Source organism: Tursiops truncatus, chromosome 9 (assembly GCF_011762595.2).
Source record: "Tursiops truncatus isolate mTurTru1 chromosome 9, mTurTru1.mat.Y, whole genome shotgun sequence".
Taxonomy (NCBI): Eukaryota; Metazoa; Chordata; class Mammalia; order Artiodactyla; family Delphinidae; genus Tursiops; species Tursiops truncatus.
This window is the reverse complement of record NC_047042.1, coordinates 46876407-46894484: the sequence shown is the minus strand read 5'-3', so window position 1 is coordinate 46894484 and position 18078 is coordinate 46876407. Positions and strand designations below refer to the sequence as shown.

General features: G+C 41.2%; 1 protein-coding gene across 4 annotated transcripts in view; it reads left to right on the top strand.

Moving 5' to 3' along the window:
- The window catches only part of DYNC1I1 (dynein cytoplasmic 1 intermediate chain 1), a 388679-nt gene that overhangs the window by 29397 nt on the left and 341204 nt on the right, over window positions 1-18078 (top strand). Inside the window, exon 1 of one of the 4 annotated variants that reach the window (XM_019927699.3) lies at window positions 12096-12295. The exons of the other annotated variants lie outside the window; for them this stretch is intronic. The gene's annotated coding sequence lies outside the window, so the exon portion shown is untranslated. Of the gene's footprint in view, window positions 1-12095; window positions 12296-18078 lie in introns of those variants that run through there. 4 annotated transcript variants of the gene reach the window in all.

Here is an 18078-nt window from a genome sequence, read left to right as displayed (position 1 = left end):
ATGAGGTCAATATGGCAGTATAAACTGATTGATTTTTCACATGTACTCCATTTGCAGTACTTCACTCAGCCTCACCTCATCCAGAGTGGATCTGGATGAACCCGAATGATTGACAGTCTGCTTTGCTAAAGGAACCAGATTCTGGGAAAAGGGGTCAAAAAGGTAAAAATTACAAATCACTGACTGAAGGAGGATAGAAAGAGAGATGTTTTCCCCAAGGATTATTAAGGCTCGGGCGTATGGGATAGCCCTGTCAGCCTAGATAAAAGATCATAAATATACTAAGTAGCTGTGAGGACAAATAGAAGAGCGTAAAGGAGCCACTTCCAAATTCCTGTACTCCTCTGGATTCCTATGGTGTTGGAAGATACAGCGTTAATGTGAAATACAGAATATTTCTTTTCAGTCTATGTGTGTGTTTGACAACCAAGCAGCACAGCTGTTTAATAACTGACTGTGTCGCTTCTACTTCCACTATTAAGGAAGTTGTATTGGAATAATTGCCAGATATCCAACAGAAGATACAAAACATGCTTTTACCCTTCAGAGTATATGAGATTGTCTGTTTATACAGCTCCTGTCATCCTACATCTTACACTTGGTATTATTATTTTTTCCAAAACAGTTATTTGATTCTATTTTTGAATATGTAAAAATATGGTTCATAATATCTAGAAATTTACCAAACTCTAGCTTTAGAAGCTAAGGGGATGTGACATAGACAGCTGATTGTCCCCCAAACTCTAATCTCTCTTTTCTATACAATAGAGTTGTGGCTGGCCTCCCGTGGGCCCTACTAGAGACTACTTTTTCTAGCTGCTCTTTTAGCTAGGTGAGGTCATGTGACTGAATTCTTGCCAGTGAAGTGTGTATAGATGTGACCTGTGCCGTTTCAACATCTGAGCCTAAGACAGTGGACTTGCACGTCACTTTCTCACTTCCTGCAAGCTATAGGTCCCTCACCTGTGACTCAGCTTCCACTCTGCTGATGAAGACCTGCTCTGACAAAGCAACAGGGTGCAAGGAACTCAAGTCTCTGAGTAAGCACCTTGACCAGAGCTACCTAGAGCCCCCCAGCCTGGAGTGCTCACTCTACAGATATAATGTGAGATTAATATACCTCCATTGTCTTTAAACCACAGTATTTTGGAACCATTTGGTTCTACTGCCTCAGCCTTTGACCAAGCTTATAACACAGTCACCAAGTAGAGTGACTTGGCAGGTGGGAATTTTACTTTCCTCTGATTTTTTATTTGTAAATTAGTAACCTAAATGATTGACTATATATTTTTTTCAGTTTAACAAAGACATTGAAATTTTTTTATAGTCAGAAACTGAGTAGAGGTGCTTAGCACCTCTATGAATCTTGAGAACAGCTCTTATCAGATCATAGAACCATCAAATTATATAACCTGGGCAGGATTAAATTAGAAGCTTGGGATTAACAGATACACATTACTATATATAAAATAGAGAAACAACAAGGTCCTACTGTATAGTACAGGAGACTGTATTCAATATCTTGTAATAACCTATGGTGGAAAAGAATCTGGAAAAGAATATATATATATATATATATATAAAACTGAATCACTTTGCTATGTACCGGAAACTAACACAACATTGTAAATCAACTATACTTCATATTTTTAAAAATTATATAAACTGGCTCTGAAAGTGATAAAAGAAATATACTGCCTTCAGTGAGGAAGTGACCTAACCAAGATCTCAAAAATTTGCTCAATAATATGTATCAGAGTGTCATTATCTTTCTACCTGCCCCTACCAAGGGCATGTACATGTGGGGGAGGTGCACACAAACACACACACTCTCACGTGGAAAGGAAAGGCCCCCATAGTTAGGAATTTAAAGAGAATGATCAAAACTCTGCATAAAAAGGTCAAAGCTCATCACACAAATGAAAAAATAAAAACTGAAAAAATAAACGTAGAGTGAAGTTAAAAGTAGCCCTCTGCTAAGAGGCCGTTTTTAATGGTTAATTTCCACTGCCTCTAGAGAGTCTGAGCACATTCTCCATTGTCTTTGCAATGGTTAATCATTCATAACCAGTCTCATGCAATTTGCAGATAGGATTGGGATGTTTTTCTTCCTTAACACTCAGTGCTACAAAAGAGTCCATAAACATTGTTTGCAAAGCTGACCATGTTTAGGATTCAGAGTACGTCCCATGATTTTGATCACCACCATTGGTAAGAATAACAAACTTCAGCATCGGTGCCTGATTAAAACCTTCAAAGGGCCAGTGTAAAGCAAGGGGTGGAGTTAGACGGCGAGGGAGGGTAACTGCAGGCGGCATATAGATGTGGTAGTGGGAGGTCAGAGACCCAGCTAAGCACCGCCCCTAACAGGCTGTCTCAGGGACAGGAGCAGGTGGCAGGGAGGAAATGGCTGGGAGTGAGTGCAGGGGAGGCCTCTGAGGATGCGAGTGTATTATCATATTCTGCTCATTTTACCCAACCCCTCATATTTATTGTCTTGGATTTAATGTGATTTGTACCAGCAACTCCCCAAGTTTTGATTTCTATAGAGACGATTATCAGGACGTGCATGCATGTGTGTGTGTTACTCTAGGGTCGTTTTGAGGAACTCTCCTTCTGACATGGGATATTATTCTTTTTTTCCCCTTCCTTTTGGTATCTCTTGAAGTAATTATGTTTTCCCATCGCCTTTTTGTGCAGCTTTCTTCCTTTAACACTAACAGCTCAACAGCTGCTACTGTTTTGTCTTATTCACCATCTCCCAACATCAGAAATAGAGAATTAAAACCAAGCAAGACAAGACAAAAACCAAATATCCGTGTAGACATGAAACTCTATAAGAACACAATTCTAAGAACATAATTCGAAATCATAAATAGTTCAGAAGATTTAATAATAAAGCTCACTATGTATGCGACGTTTCTCTAATGCTTCATACATGCTAACTCATTTAATTCTCAGGGCTGCCCAGTGAAGTAGGTACTGTTAATATCCTCATTTGACAAACGAAGAAACTGAGGCACAGAGAACGTAAGTAACTTGTCCAAGGTCAAGTGAATGTTTATATGATTAGGCACCCTGGCCCAAATTCTAATTTTAAGGAGTCTGCGTGCAAAATCCAGTCATAGCAGTCCTGATAAAACCCCAAAGTAAGATACACGGAGGCTATATTGCAAGTGAAGCACTTGGGTTCTTATATCAAACATCCTGATTTAGGGTCCTGGCTTTACTCTTTACGTGCTGTGAGAGCTTGAACAAGTTACTTAACCTCACTGAGTCTGGGAATGATGATGATGAAATCTAACACATGGGAAAGAGCCTAGCGCATAGTAGGTGCTTGGAAGATACTTGTTGAATGTCAGTTGCCATAACAGAACAGCACATAGTGACAAGAGGAGCAAAATTGTGATTTATTAAAGCCAAGCCTGACTGCCTTTTTGCTCTTTCAACACCGCCTCATTTCTCCAACACTTGAGGTTTATGAATGTATCATATCCCTAAAGCATAAAATACACTGCTGTTGCTTTGATGATTATGTTTCAACCAATGAAAATGGTCTCCCTTTCTCCCTTCTGCCACAAGTAGCATGCTCATTTACAGGATAGCCAAAGCTGTAAAGAATAGGTGGCAATTTATGAATAGTGGTTAAAATACTGATTTCCCCAATTTTTTTCCTGCCTTAAATAATGTTCATCCATAAATGATGCCTGATAGAATATTTGTAGAAAAAAAATCTATATCTGATTTGGAGAAAATGGCTCAAAATGTTGGTTCTGATTCTGACCTTAGGCATTGTGGTATGAGACGTCTATGTAGGATTTCACACAGGAAAAAAAAAAAAAGGAAACCTAAAGAACTGTGAAATTCAAAGGGCCACTGAGGCTATGTATCTAGTAAATTCTTGAACAGGACACTTTTATTTTCGTGAATGTGTCAACTCCACGTTATTTCTTCACAGATGGGTAAAATTCCTGGAATTCCATTGGAAAATGTTTAATGATGAATCTTGATGTTTGAAAATAAAAGCAAACCATAAGCTTCCCAAAGGAGATGGGAACATTTAAAAACTGTTAGTAAGCCAATTAACATCTATCCAATGTACAAAAGTGTTTGAAATAATAAGTGGCTGTGTACTTTATCTTACACAAGAGCTAATCTCAAAGTTTACTGACTCCCTGTCTCTATTTTTTTTCTTTTGTTTTCTTTAGTTATGATTCTTTGGAACTTCTGTCAAATTTCCAACTTTTCTGGGAAATCTTCTGTCTCTCTTTTTTTACACTCCACTACAGAAATGAAACATGAAATATATTACTTGTTGGCTTTGTTGAAAATTACTTGGATGCCTATTTGTTGACCTGAAATATTTCAAAAGAGTTTTCTCAAAATACACATAGTTATCTATATTTGTAGTTCTTTGACTGTAAAGAAAAATAGAAAGATTTTCAGACTCTTGTTAACAATGGCTAATCATCCCATTTAGCATGCTCTTGTATGACCTTACTCCTACTTGACAAGTTAGAATGTTATGAAACTATTTGAACAGTTCAGCAATTTATCTCCATCAACCTGAGCCTTTGGTGAGGGGGAAAGTTTGACTTAAAAATGATGATATAATATTAAGAATGTCAAAGTAATGAAAGACATACTATAGCTTTAGGCAGCTTATGATATTTTATCTTCTCTCACTTTTAGTCAATATGGTAAGAAAACCTTAACAAGAAAAGATATTTTAAAAAGCGACCGTTAAATATAATTTCACTAACAAAAGATTAAAAGTTGAAGTCTAATTTTCAAAATACTATGAAAAAATGTATTCATTACTGTTGTTAAATAGTTTCATGCAAAGTAAGAAAAGCAAAGCAGAAAGATGACCCCAAGGCTCAATGACAAATGGACATACAGCTAACTTTTTAAAATATTTATGAATCATCCTTTATCAACCTCAGACTGTTATTCAATATTTGAATACACATACATGTGTATTTGCAACAATAACGAGTTCGCTTCAAACTATCAATTTGAAAATCTTTCAAAATATGGTAGATACAACCAAGAGGCAAAGAAATGCTCCACGTGAACCTTAAGATCTTGTTCTTATAGGAGAATATTAAAACATTAAAGGCTTTCTAATGTGTTAATTGGTTTTCATGCTAAAAACTTATTAAGTGGAAGATGATCTCTTTCACTACCTTCCCATATTTTACAGTTAGGCCATATTTTTAGAAATAGTCTGGCCAATAATGTGAATTGTATTATCCTTTTGTTTCCAAACTGGTCCTCAAACACAGAGCGCAAGGAGAGACTGAAGACAGAGGCCACTCCAGATTGGCAGGTGGCAGTTTTAATAAGCAAGGGAACTTACATATGGCATTTGTCCTGGTGGCCACAAGATGAGTAGATCTCCACATCTACCAGGCAGAATCTTAAAAGCTGATATAGAGCCCTTAACTGGATTCGGTCACATATTCAGTCCAGATGGCCTCAACAATACATTGCTCTCTCAAGGCTGTGTCCTTGAAATGGCTCCCACTGTGGGAACAGTGAGCAGAATATGCATTCCAAGGACAAGGGACTGGGTGAGGAACCTACCATTGCCTGATTCCCTCCCTTCAGCTCTTGTGTCAACAGGCAGTCATGTCCTCTCAATGACCTCCTCCAACATACCCTCTACAAAGAATTTAATCTGAATACTTAGCAAATGTAGGAGAGCAAGGACCTGGAGGTCACAAGGGCACCCACTGGCCACATGGCTCTATCCTGTCATCCCTACCATGTGGGACACCTTCCTGGAGGATAGACAAGGGCAGTGTACATTTTCAGTTCCAGAGAAGACTGTAGCATATCATTATAAGATCCCTTGGGAAGGATTCCTTCATGGCTCATTGCATCTCAGTGGAACCAGAGCGTCACAATAACCACCTAAGTGGTATGTGCCAGAAGTGGTGTGCAGGAAGAGCAGTGTGTGATAGTAGGTATTTATCCAGGAAGTGAGAGGGCACAATCATCTCTATCCATCCTCGCTCCATCCTTATCCTGACTCCTTTTTTAGCACTTCATGTATCCACAGCTTATTGTTTCTAATGTCTAAATTGTACATCATACCCACTGCCAGATGATAAGATTTCAAGTACCTTTAGGGAATTTCAAAAGGAAGAAGGTTATAATATAAACCTCTATTCTTTTAAGTGACTGAATGCTGTTACTGGCCTATCCCTGGTATCTAACAGGCTTGTTGGAACACATAATGCATATTCATTATAGAGTATTTAGAAAGTAAGGATAAATTCCAAAGAAAAAAAGTCCATAATCTTATCATCTAAAATAGCCACTGTTAACTTTTTTTGTGTGTAACCATTCAGTCTTTTTTCTATGCGCATCCACATAATAATAACAATGTCTAACGTTAATTTAGTGTTTACTTGGTGCTGATCACTATACCAAGTTCTTTATAAGCATCATCACATTCAGTTCTTATTAAAATCTTAAGAGATGGGCCCTATGATGCCCATTTTACAGGTAAAGACGTTGAGGCTTAAAGGTTTAAGCAATTTGCACAGAATCACACAGCTAGTGAATCATAGGCACTAGTCTTAACCCAGGTATGCCTGACTCCAGAGCCTATGTTCTTGACTTCAATGTAATCTGATTTATACATGCCTTTAATACTAGAAAATTGTATTTTATAAGGTGTGTTTTATAATCCTTCTTAAAGTATAACTCTATAATGAAGTAAGCATATGAAGGAAGAGGAGTGAGAAACGTAATATACGAAATTTGTATTCTAAAATACATAAAATATTTAGATTTCACTTCTCAAATGGTCCTGATATTCAGAGTTAGCACATGAGAAATAACAAATAATGAAGCACCGGTAAAAAATGCTCAGACTTTCTGGTTAAAGGCACATAGTATCAATGTATATTGATACATTGTAATTATTATACATATGTAATTATTTATTTTAAAAAACACAGATGACTTTTTTAAAGCGTTGGGAGAGCTATTAGGATCAATCTTTCCAAGGAGCAATTACAAGAACTATGAAAATATGTTTCTAGGAAATAATCTAGAGATGTAATTTACCAAAATTGTGGTTTAATTTCTTTTGGCAAGGTAGGTTATTTGATTCCTAGAAATAGAAATTTGAAATAACATGTAACGAGGTAGAACACAAGGAAGAATGTAGATACTGATTTCACAGCTGGAAAAAATAAAGATTTATATTTAGACACTGATGGAATGTGAATTTAAAATGACATAAATAATTTATGTTTTATAATCATTGGATTTTCCTCCATACATATAAGTGCTTAAAACAATTTTTTTAAGATCCAAAGATTTCTATTTTTTCTGTACAGATATTTTCATGGTTGTATTTAATGATTGATTGTTAAAAACATATGCATTTTGGCTTAGCATCGTCCTCAAAAGAAAAGCTGATGGAAGGAAATGTAAGGAGGAAGGGGAGGGGCAAAGACACATGGTGGCAACAGTGAAGGAGGTGGAAGTATGGGTGATTATAATACAATTATATTACAAATATAGGTAATTATAGTAGAATTGGTGTTGTACTTGGAAGTTATTCAAAAAGCATTTAGAGAAATCTAAAGCTATACAGCAGACACCTCTGAATTCATTCTTCCAAAACTGAAGGCAGATTTTGTGTGTGTATTTATTTATTGCAGGGTTTTTGCACCTACTATATAAAAACATAAGCAATGTCCCTTGATGAAAAGTGTCCAGAAGACAAAAAGCAGGAGTTGCTTTAGACACTGGAATCACTGACTTCCCCATAAGTCACTCTTTAATTTCTAATAAATCTTCAGACACTAATAATGCACCTGTTTCGGGACATCTATTATTGTTTTGATTTGGCACAAACAGACCAACTTCAGTCATATAATAGAAAAATACATAAAATATATCCTACCTGGTATATATCCCATACAAAACTGTGTATGACATTGGGCAGTGCTTTAGTTTCCTCACAGGTTTTTATTTTGAACATGATGTAGAGCACATGTCATCCTAACTAGAGAACATTTTCAAGCATTTTTTCTCCTTTGGGACCCCTTCATTTTTAATAGCTGATTCGGATGGCTCATTTCTTTTCTGTATTTTTAGAGCCTTTGGACCACTGAGGTGGATTTTCAGTTTATCTCCTGCAACCAAGATATAATTAACTGAGGAATAACTTCCAGAGGAGATTCTCTGGCAGATGTGAGGGCATCTGGTGTACAAAAGTTCCGTTGGAACCAGTGTGAAGTGGGGCCCTAGGAGAGTGAGTCAGACAAAGGAGCCAGCTGAGGGACCCTGCCTGTATTCAGCACTAATGAATGACAGGTGCACAAAGGCAAAGGAATCTGTCTTGAAGGCTAGTAGTGACTCTAAGGTCTGACCTCAAGTCTGGTTATGTCAAGATTGGACACTGAATTTAGAGGGTACAAAGCTCTACTTTTTGTACTTTTCATGCAGGCTAGATTAATTATGGCAAACTATAGCTAAGATTTATTGAGCATTTATAATTACATGCTAGGGACTGTGTCAAGTGCTTCACATGGATTAACTCATTGCCCCTTTTTTCCTTCTAGGAGACGTGGGTCTTCGAGGAGTCTAGTAACGTGTACAAATATATAAAAGCAGTAAGTGGTAGACAAGTTCACACCCAGACAGTCTAATTCCAGAACTGGGGAGCTTAGCCACACCACTGTCTCTCTGGAGGCACTAAAGCAATCTCCTGATGGCTATAGCAAGTTAGGAATTTGCCCACTATGTTCTTTGGTAGCCATTTAATCTGTTCTTGAAGACCTTCTTTCAAACTTTGAAGCAATAGCTAGATTAAGAGGTGAAACAGGTTAGTTGCAATGACCAGTTTATAATTTGTCAGGGGTATGTGGGAACTCTCTGTACTTTCTGCACAATTTTTTTGTAAACCTAGAATGCTCTAAAAAATTAAGATCTATCAATAAACATAAGGTCTATACCTTTTTTTGTGCCTGTTTTCTAACCTCATTCTCAAGTGCATATCACCATATGTCAAAATTTGCATCTAACTAAACACAAACACCCAGAACCTCTTCAACAAGACCTTCCAGATAACAAAAATTCCCAAGTGGAATGCATTTTCTCCTTCTCGATCTCTCATGGCAAATGCTTTTAATTGTTCTGCTTTTCTTAGTCTGCTTGGTGTTAAAGCCAGTGGTGTCTTTTCTTTAGATTTTGAGTCTCTGGAATATAGAGACCATTTATTTCTTATTCATTTCCAGTCCCACACCCAATATCTGTACTATGCCTGAGTACATAATAAAAATAATTACAACTGCTTTTTACTGAGGGTTTAATTTGTGCCAGGCATGTATTTCAAGCTCTTCGTGATGAATACGATTGACAAATTTAGACCTTCTTAATCCTGGCCTGGATTTTTACAATGAACTTCCAATTGGTCTCTTCAGCCTTTGCTTGTTCCAGTCCCCTATACTTAGATACCCTCAGATGACTCTCCTCAAGCGTCATTTCCTGCTCAAATATCTGTAATTGTGGTACTCCATTGTCTGCTCTTCAGCATCCCTTAAGGCCCAAATCTGCTCCCCTATGAGTCTGTTATGCTCCAAAAAGCTGGCTCACTCAACATTTACTAAGTATACATAGTGCTTTCTCTTCTTTGGAGCTTTGTTTATGCCTGAAAATGTTCTCCCTTCTTCATTTCTACTGTTAAAAACCTTACCTACCCATTTCAAATATTATCCATATTCATAATTCTAATTTCCTCCTACAATCTCCCCCACTCATACCAGATGGGCTCTTATTTGAGTACTCTTAACACATTGTACGGCTTTGACCATTTCCTTATGGTTTGTCTTTAATTATATGTTGTCTTTATCTCTTTTTCCACCTTCAACTGGATTTTAACCTTACTTGTGAAAAGGGATTATATTCTCCTCACTTTTGGACCATCTGAAACTCCTAACATAACACAATGCTTTGCAGGTAGTGGACATTCATCAACCCTCATAGTGGAGAGACAGTAATACCAAGTGGGAATGTATAAGCTGTGAAGTCAGGTGGACACGGATTCTGACCTCAGGTGAATCACTCAGTAGCTGTGGAGTTCAGGCAAGGTAGTTAACTTCTTTGAGACTCAGATTCCTTTCCTGTGGGCGCGGCACTGTATCTGTTACTTAGCGTTACTGAAAAATTTTAAAGGAAAATATCTGTAGAGTTTGACATGTTAAGTGTCTAATACACGGCAGTGGCAAGTATTTGTTTCATAGAATTTTTCTTCTGGAATAGTTTGAATTCCTTCTAACTAAAGACATCTTAACTCTCTTTTTTTAGCCATACTTATGCTCGCAATCATTTGTCAGCAAGGCAAAATTGGAACAAGGAAGGCCATTTTATAGATAGGTATGATATCGTATTCCCAATCAGATCTATATTTATTTTGAAAATACTGTAGTACTTGTCAATTAAATAAATTCATGAATATTTATTGAGCACCCGTTTATGCATCAAACATTGTAGATATTGGGGATACCGCAGTGAATGAGATATAGTCCTTGCTCTCTACTTTCATTCTAATGTGTACAGTGACCCCACAGATATCTAAGAAACATGATGAAAAGCTTACCTAAAAATGGTGCCAAACCTGCATCAATTTGAATCCCCTAATCCATTTCTGGGCCTTAAAACTCGGCTGTTATGGCAGCTTTGGGGGAGTCCAAGAATGGTTACCCAGATTTTTATTAAATTTTTTTTCTTTTTCATATGTGTTTTTTAAAAAAATTGAAGTATAGTTGGTATACAATCGTTCTGAACCAAACTTGGGTCTGCTTGCCCGCGCAGAGTAAAGCCAACCTACTGACAGCTGGTTGTGGTGAAGGAAAGAAAGGTCAGCGTTTATTATAAGGCACAATACGAGGAGTCTGGGAAAGCTAATGCTCAAAAAGCCTGAAATCCCCAATGGGTTTCAGCAAAGTATTCTTAAAGGCAAGGTGAGGGAGGGGAGCCCCAGGGTACCTGATCAGCTCGTGCACAATTCTCTGATTGGTTAATGGTGAGGTAACAGGGCGGTGTCACAGGGGTTAACCTTCGGTTTTGAGGTTGTCCTTAGGCGCCAATAGGCCTGGGGGCTGCGTGCTCTTGGTCGTTGAGTAGTTAACTAGTTAATGTCTTCCACCTGGGGGTTTTAGCATCTCTAAAACAACTCAGGAAATGTGCATCAGATACTGTTACCTAGGCACTTCACAGAGGAGCTAAAACAGAGGATATGGGGGAAGGGTCTGTCCCTGGGAAGGCCCCGTTCGGTTCTGCTTGGTTACACAATATTATGTTACAGGTGTGCAATATAGTGATTCACAATTTTTAAAGGTATACTCCATTTACAGTTATAAAATATTGGCTATATTCCCTGTGTTGTACAATATATCCTTGCAGCTTATTTTATACATGATAGTTTGTACCTCTTAATCCCCTACCCCTATAACGCCCCTCCCCCTTCCCTCTCCCCACTGACCACTAATTTCTTCTCTGTATCTGTGCGTCTGCTCCTTTGTTATATTCACTAGTTCCTCGTAATTTTAAGATTCCATATACAAGTGATATCACACAGTCTTTGTGTTTCTCTGTCAGACTTATTTCACTTAGCATATGGAGGATATTTTGCTATCCAGATTTTAAAAAGCTAGGACTTTAAGAAGCAATGTTGTGGAGACAAACTGAATATATATTTTTTCCTCTGGGAAAAATTAAGGCTAAATCTATAAGTCTTTGTGCGTAACAGATGGATCTGAGCTTTCTCTATTTCTGTTTAAATAACCTAAAGTAGTTGTCAGGGAGTGAAAGTTGTTCCATGTCGGCAGGAGCTCTCACAACACTGAAGCTCTTCCGTTTGCAGCCACTTAGGCGAGTCCTACCGGTGGCACAGGGGTAGACGGATAGACCTCCCCAGGTCCGCTGCTGCCATCAGCCTCTGGGCCGGAGCTACCCCGCTCGTCGCGATCCCGGGTGCGGAGGGCCCTCCCGCGGGAGGAGCGCGGGGCGTGGAGGGCGTGGGCCGGGGGCGGGGCGAGCCGCAGACTGGGAGCTCGCAGGGAGCTGTCAGTGTCAGGCTCCGGAGAGGGAGGAAGTGCTGTAGGTCCCGGAGGAGCGTGAGCCGAGCGGCCGGCGCAGCGTGAGACAGCACATCCTGCGCGCGCCGGGACCGCCGCCCTCGGGAAGCGCACGAGCGCCGCCGCCGCCGGGGAGCCGTGGCCGCGCTCTCGAGCGCAGTTCCGCCGCCGCCGCCGACCGCGTCCAGGTAAACGGGAGGGGGGGTCGCGCTCCCTGGGCCAGCGCCTCCGCGCCCCTCCTCAACCCTCCCGCCCCCGGGTTGTCGGCTTCTGGAGCCGCTGGGCAGTAGTGCGGCCGCGGCAGCCGCAGCCGGACCTTGGCCTCGGCCCCCTCCCCGGGCTCCTGCATGCTCCGCGGCGCCCGAAAGCGGCCAAACCCCGCCCCCCCCACCTCCCCCGGCAGCGGCAGCCCCTTGCTGCGGCTCTCCCGGCTGAGCCAGGAGGTGAGGGCAGATGAGAAAGAGTGAGTAGTGGTGTCATCACCTTGTGGGCTGGGAGGGGCGTCCCAGTGCGCCCGCCTCGGTTTTCTCCTGGGGAGCAGAAGGTTAGCGGCAGTGAAATCCGCACCCCTCAGGGCAACCAGCTGACGGCCCCCGAGGGAGGGGGGAGCTGCAGAGGGAGGGGAATGGATGCTGTTTGAGTACATTTTAAGCTGTCTGCAAAGCTCTTAGATGCTGTTGCTATCCTCCAAGTCGAAGGAAGCGAATATACTTCCAGCAAGGCATTAATTAAACACACGCAAGAAGGTGCCAGTTTCTCTCACTGCTGCAAAAAAAAAGTGTGGCTGGGGGATGTGTTTTAGTAAACACCTTCGCGGCCGCGTGCCTCTCCTTCCCCCACTCCCACTACCGCATCGCTCTGGCCTTATAAATCCGTGCGTCGTCATCATAAGGTCAGTGACCCTGGCGACACTGATGGGAACTGAGTGTGCGGGAAGTCTCATGACTTGTAATAAGGATGAACAGAAACCCAGGATCAGGACAGGAAATTACTTAGGAAATTAGAGGCTCAACAAACTGCAGCAGATGGAATATATTCGTTATCCTGGACTCGCCCGCATCTAGGTAAGGGGCAGAACAAGTAGCCAGCCATTTTCTTGCCTGGAATGCCTTTCAAATGAGCATTGTAGACTTATTGTAGTTCAGGGTTGTGCAAAATTGCTTCTGAATATTCCAGATTAGCAGAAAGCATAACCAACAGTAAGGCATGGTAGCTGCAGAAGACATCATATGGGTAATATTAGCACAGATAGGGGTGACTGCCTCTGTATACATTTTCACTGCGGAAATTATAGAGAAACACGTTGATCAGTATTAGTAAATTTGAAATTTGCACTCAGTGCAAGTTTCGGCATGGAAAAAAAGGACCCAAACTCTGCTCTTCTCACTATGTTTCTTAGTAAAATAAAATCGTACATTGCTACCACTAAGTCATCAAATGTTCTCTTCATAGGAGCCAACTCCCAGTCTTTCTTAAGGTTTGAGGATCCAGTGCTCCAAGAGCCATTTCTTTAAAAAATCTTCTAGCATCATCATTGGTATGTTTAATTAATATAGTTGGGGGCCCAATGCAGGCTTTTTTCAGCCTGTGCAGCTCTGGGCCCCATTTTTGGCCCATAACATCTTCCACATCTCTCTTTTTCTTCCCTGTGTCAGGCACTGATGCACCTGCTTCCTCTCTCTTGGACCTCAGGGTTGCTGAGCTCCTGCACAGTGCCCTGGAGGAGAGGGATGGTTCAGCCCCTCCCCACACCCAGCCTTTCCTTCTCTCCTACTAGAAATAAGTCCTGAAGCTTTTTTGGTGTTACAGGTCTATATCATTAGGTACAATCACCGCTAGAGATATGGGCAGAGAAGATAAACTCAACCGACAGAAAAGTGGAGCAGAGTTGTCACAAGTGGTGGTCCCTGGCCCCTAGTTTCTAATGAACTGAGATAGTAAGAAGAAGTCATCAGGCATTTCTCATCATGTTTCATGTCTAAGAGGGGGCTCTATGAACTTTGTTCCCACCCCTCGTACTTCCCCAAAGATTCCTTCCAGAGTCTACATTTAATAAATGAGCCTTTTCCTTGACTCCAGTGCTGAGTCAAGTAATTCTTGGAGATAAAGCCTGGGTGCTGCTCTGTTCATATTCAAAACAACCATGTAGATGAGTCTTGTAAAATACATGCCAAGTTTTTAAACCCAGCCACGTCTCTTAGCACAGACAAATGTGTACAGGCTTCATCAACAGTTACATCAGTGGGCCACTCATCCTCCCTGGTCACCTTGTTTCCTTCTGTCACCTAATAGCATCAAATGTAAAGGTCACACACATGCATTGCAAACTTAAGTATATTCTTTCATCACCTTGTTCTCCCGATACTTCGCCCCATCAAATAAAACAAAGGTTGATAATAATATTCCGAGCACTTTAGCAGTGCTCAGTACATTTCCTAAATGTATTGCACTGCCTTTGCTGAATGTATTACATTACCAATACATTTACTAAAATGTACTGAGCACTTGACCAGGCATTGCACTTTAAACTACTTCTCATGTATTAACTTCTTTAATCCTCACAAAAACCTGATGAGGTAGATATTATTCGTAATCCTATTTAACAGGCAAGGAAACTAAGACACGAGGATGTCAAGTAACTTTCTGAAAATTGCTCGGCTAATAAGTTGTAGAGCCAGGGTTTGAACCTGGGCAATCTGCCTGTACTCTTCTATAGGACAGTTTATATTGGTTAATTTTCATATATTGAATACCAGGCTCTTATGTTATCTCATTTCAATCCCTATATTAATCTTATGAAGTAGACATTATTATCCATATTTTACATATGATGAAAAACTGAGTTAAGTGATATACTTAATACATAGCAGAGGTAGGATTCAAATCAGGTCTGACTCTAAAACCAGTAGTCATCCATTTTAGCTAGCGTTCCCTATGAGAAACGAAAAAGCTGAGCTTGTCTGTTTCTTTTGGGTGTGTTGCCCATTTTCCTTGTGAGCCATTGCAGTTTCTTTGAAGCCTTAAGTGTAGCCATACTTTTTTGCCAGTTGATTGGTAGGCGTGGATGATACGGCAAAACCAGAGTAGGACCATAGCTCTTTTGAAGTCAGATATTGCCTTCGTTCTGTCTCCTTAATGAAACTAGTAATTCCCCATAATACTTTGTGGATCTCAAATACCGTGTAAATAGTTGTTCCACTGATCAGGGATCCCTTTTACTAGAAACTGTTGCGTCTTCTACATTCCCTAGAAAATGTGAGAAAGTATGTTCTTTTGGGGACTTTGCTGGGACCGTGAACTTCTAGGGTTCACTTCTTTTGAGAATTAACTAAAGTTAACTCCACTCTCTTTACTCTGAAATTTATAAACCATTGCCCAGGTCCGTGTAAAAAATGAGTCCTCTTGACTGGGAGCTCTTCGTTGGTACCCAGTACTTGTTTCGTTTGCTTCTCTTTAGGAAGCCTGGCACCAGGCTGTCAGCGTGAAGCTTACACTGTAACATAGACGCCACTACCCAGGTGCCAGCTGAGGAGCCACATGTTTATAAAGCATCTCCTGAGTCTTTGTTTAGAGGAGTCTTCTTTTTTTTTTGCGGTACGCGGGCCTCTCACCGCTGTGGCCTCTTCCGTTGCGGAGCACAGGCTCCGGACACGCAGGCTCAGCGGCCATGGCTCACGGGCCCAGCCGCTCCGCGGCATGCGGGATCCTCCCGGACCGGGGCACGAACCCACGTCCCCTGCATCGGCAGGCGGACTCCCAACCACTGCGCCACCAGGGAAGCACTAGAGGGGTCTTCTTAAGCAGGAGTCATAGGCACCATGGAGGGCAGGCATATGAGAGTTTTCAGGTGGTCATCGAACCCGATATAATTGATGCAAAATTTTATGCATTTGTGCTAAATGCAGCTTTCTAGGGAAAGACTGGGTATTTGTGACTAAAAAGAGATTAAGAACCACTGGTTCAAGTGCACTGCTTAGGAAGGGGGAGGAGCAGAGGCCATTCTGCTGAAATGCGTTGGAAACAAGGCAAACTATCCTGTTAGAACCAGCCAAGAAAAAATGTTCTTGGCTATCAGGACATTGCTGGTATTTCGCTACAGAGGCATGCTAGAGTGCCCAGGTCCAAGTACAACATATACTCATGCATGCTGCAACCAGGTGAGGTCTCGAGGACCTCAGGCAGCCCTAGCACTGCTCGCCATTCACTAGGCACTTAGCCTTTTCACACTTAGGGTTCATCGAATCTTCCCAACATCCCTGTAAGGCTGACATTTTTATCTGCATTTGACAAACAAGGAATCAGATGATTGGAAACATTAAGCCACTCGGTCAAGGCCACATGAGGCCAGTTAGTAGAAGGGCTGGGTTTCAAATGTAGGTTGGCCAGAGTCCAAAGCCTGTTTATTCTCTTCCCGACATATTTCATTGTTTCTCTATGTGGGACGCCAAAAAGTACTGTTTAGTGTAGCTTTTTATTGTGGCAGGACAGAGTTCCTCAAGAACACTCTCCCATGCTGATAGGAAAAGCCTAAATGTGTTATCAAACGGGAACAAGAAAATTAGACATTTCTCAGCGTGGCAGAGGATAAGTGGGCCCTGCTTTCCCTTGAGGTGTGTGCTCATGCCCCACACATCTGATTCTCAGGTGTGCCCAGGTATCTTGCTGAGCAGCAAATGCATAGCAGTCTGCACCCAAGCCCAGAGAATTGATTGGTTGGTTTTGCCGGGGTAGCTGCAAGACGTTATTCGTTGCAAAAATGAACTTACTTCAGAGCTGAGTTGTAAGCTATGCGGTGTTCTGGGGCTTACTTGATATAGTGGCTGCGTCGTGATCTGGAACACTAACTTGGTACTTAGTCCTGGGGGGACCTCTTTTTACCAGATGACCTACGTGTCCTTTAGTTTTCGGTTCGTGTCAATCCGGCGATCCATTTTTGGGTACAGACCAGCTAATGCCATCAGTGTGGCAAACACATAAAGCAGAAATTTATGTTAGAGTCAAGAGCATTCTTTATAATAAAAATGAGTCTCAGGCACTGTAGAGGATGGCTGCCTTTGATCAGCAGATTGGCCTGGGAACAGACACCAGGGTGCTTCATTATGCTTCAAGCTTTTTTCTCTCCTGTAGCCTCTGAAGGTTTTTAAAAAGTTTACTGCTCCCTCACCCCCACACATTTTAGGTTGGTATCTAACATTTTTATTGTTAGTTTAAAGAATCACAATGAATGTAATTTCCATAATATTGTAAACTTTGACATTTAAAAATAAAACGATGACATCATTCTTTGAATCCAAATTAAAATCTAAGTGCTATACCAACCTCTGTTTAAAAAGTACCTGAAGAAGCTCTTCAACAAAAGGGTATTTTTATACCCTGTGGTCAAGCATCACAGTAAGATTTGGGTTTCCTTTTTTTTTTCCCCTGGTAATGGAGGTGGGAAAGGAGGCCCTGAATGATCGTACAACCACAGGTGTGTTCTCTGGTTGGTCAGTTTTTGGAAAGCCTACAGACAGAAGTTCTGGATCTCGAAATTACGATGTTATTAGCTCATAACAACATTCCTGCATGCTCTTTAGAAAGCCTCATGGATGCCAGCGGCACACAATGCCAGTTTGAAGAGCACATATTTATCTAGCACAGGTGCTGTGTGTTACAGGTCACTGCGGGGCCAGTGCCGGGAGTCGGGTCCATGGCCTTCGTCCGTGTGGCTCAAACTCAAGGTGGCAGGGCCAGAAAGAACAGCAGAGCCACTGGTCCCATCTCTTGCCCTCGGGCAGGTGACTGTATGCATAGTTGTCTTTCTTCTGTTTAGGGATTTACAGGAAGAGATCTGTCCATTCCAGTGTTTTTAGATCACTGGTTCTCAGCCAGGAGTGATTGTCCTTCCCAGGGGACGTTTGGCAATGTCTGGAGACATTTTTGGTTATCGCATTTGGGGAGAGAGGGTGGCTGTAGGCATCTGTAGTGGGAA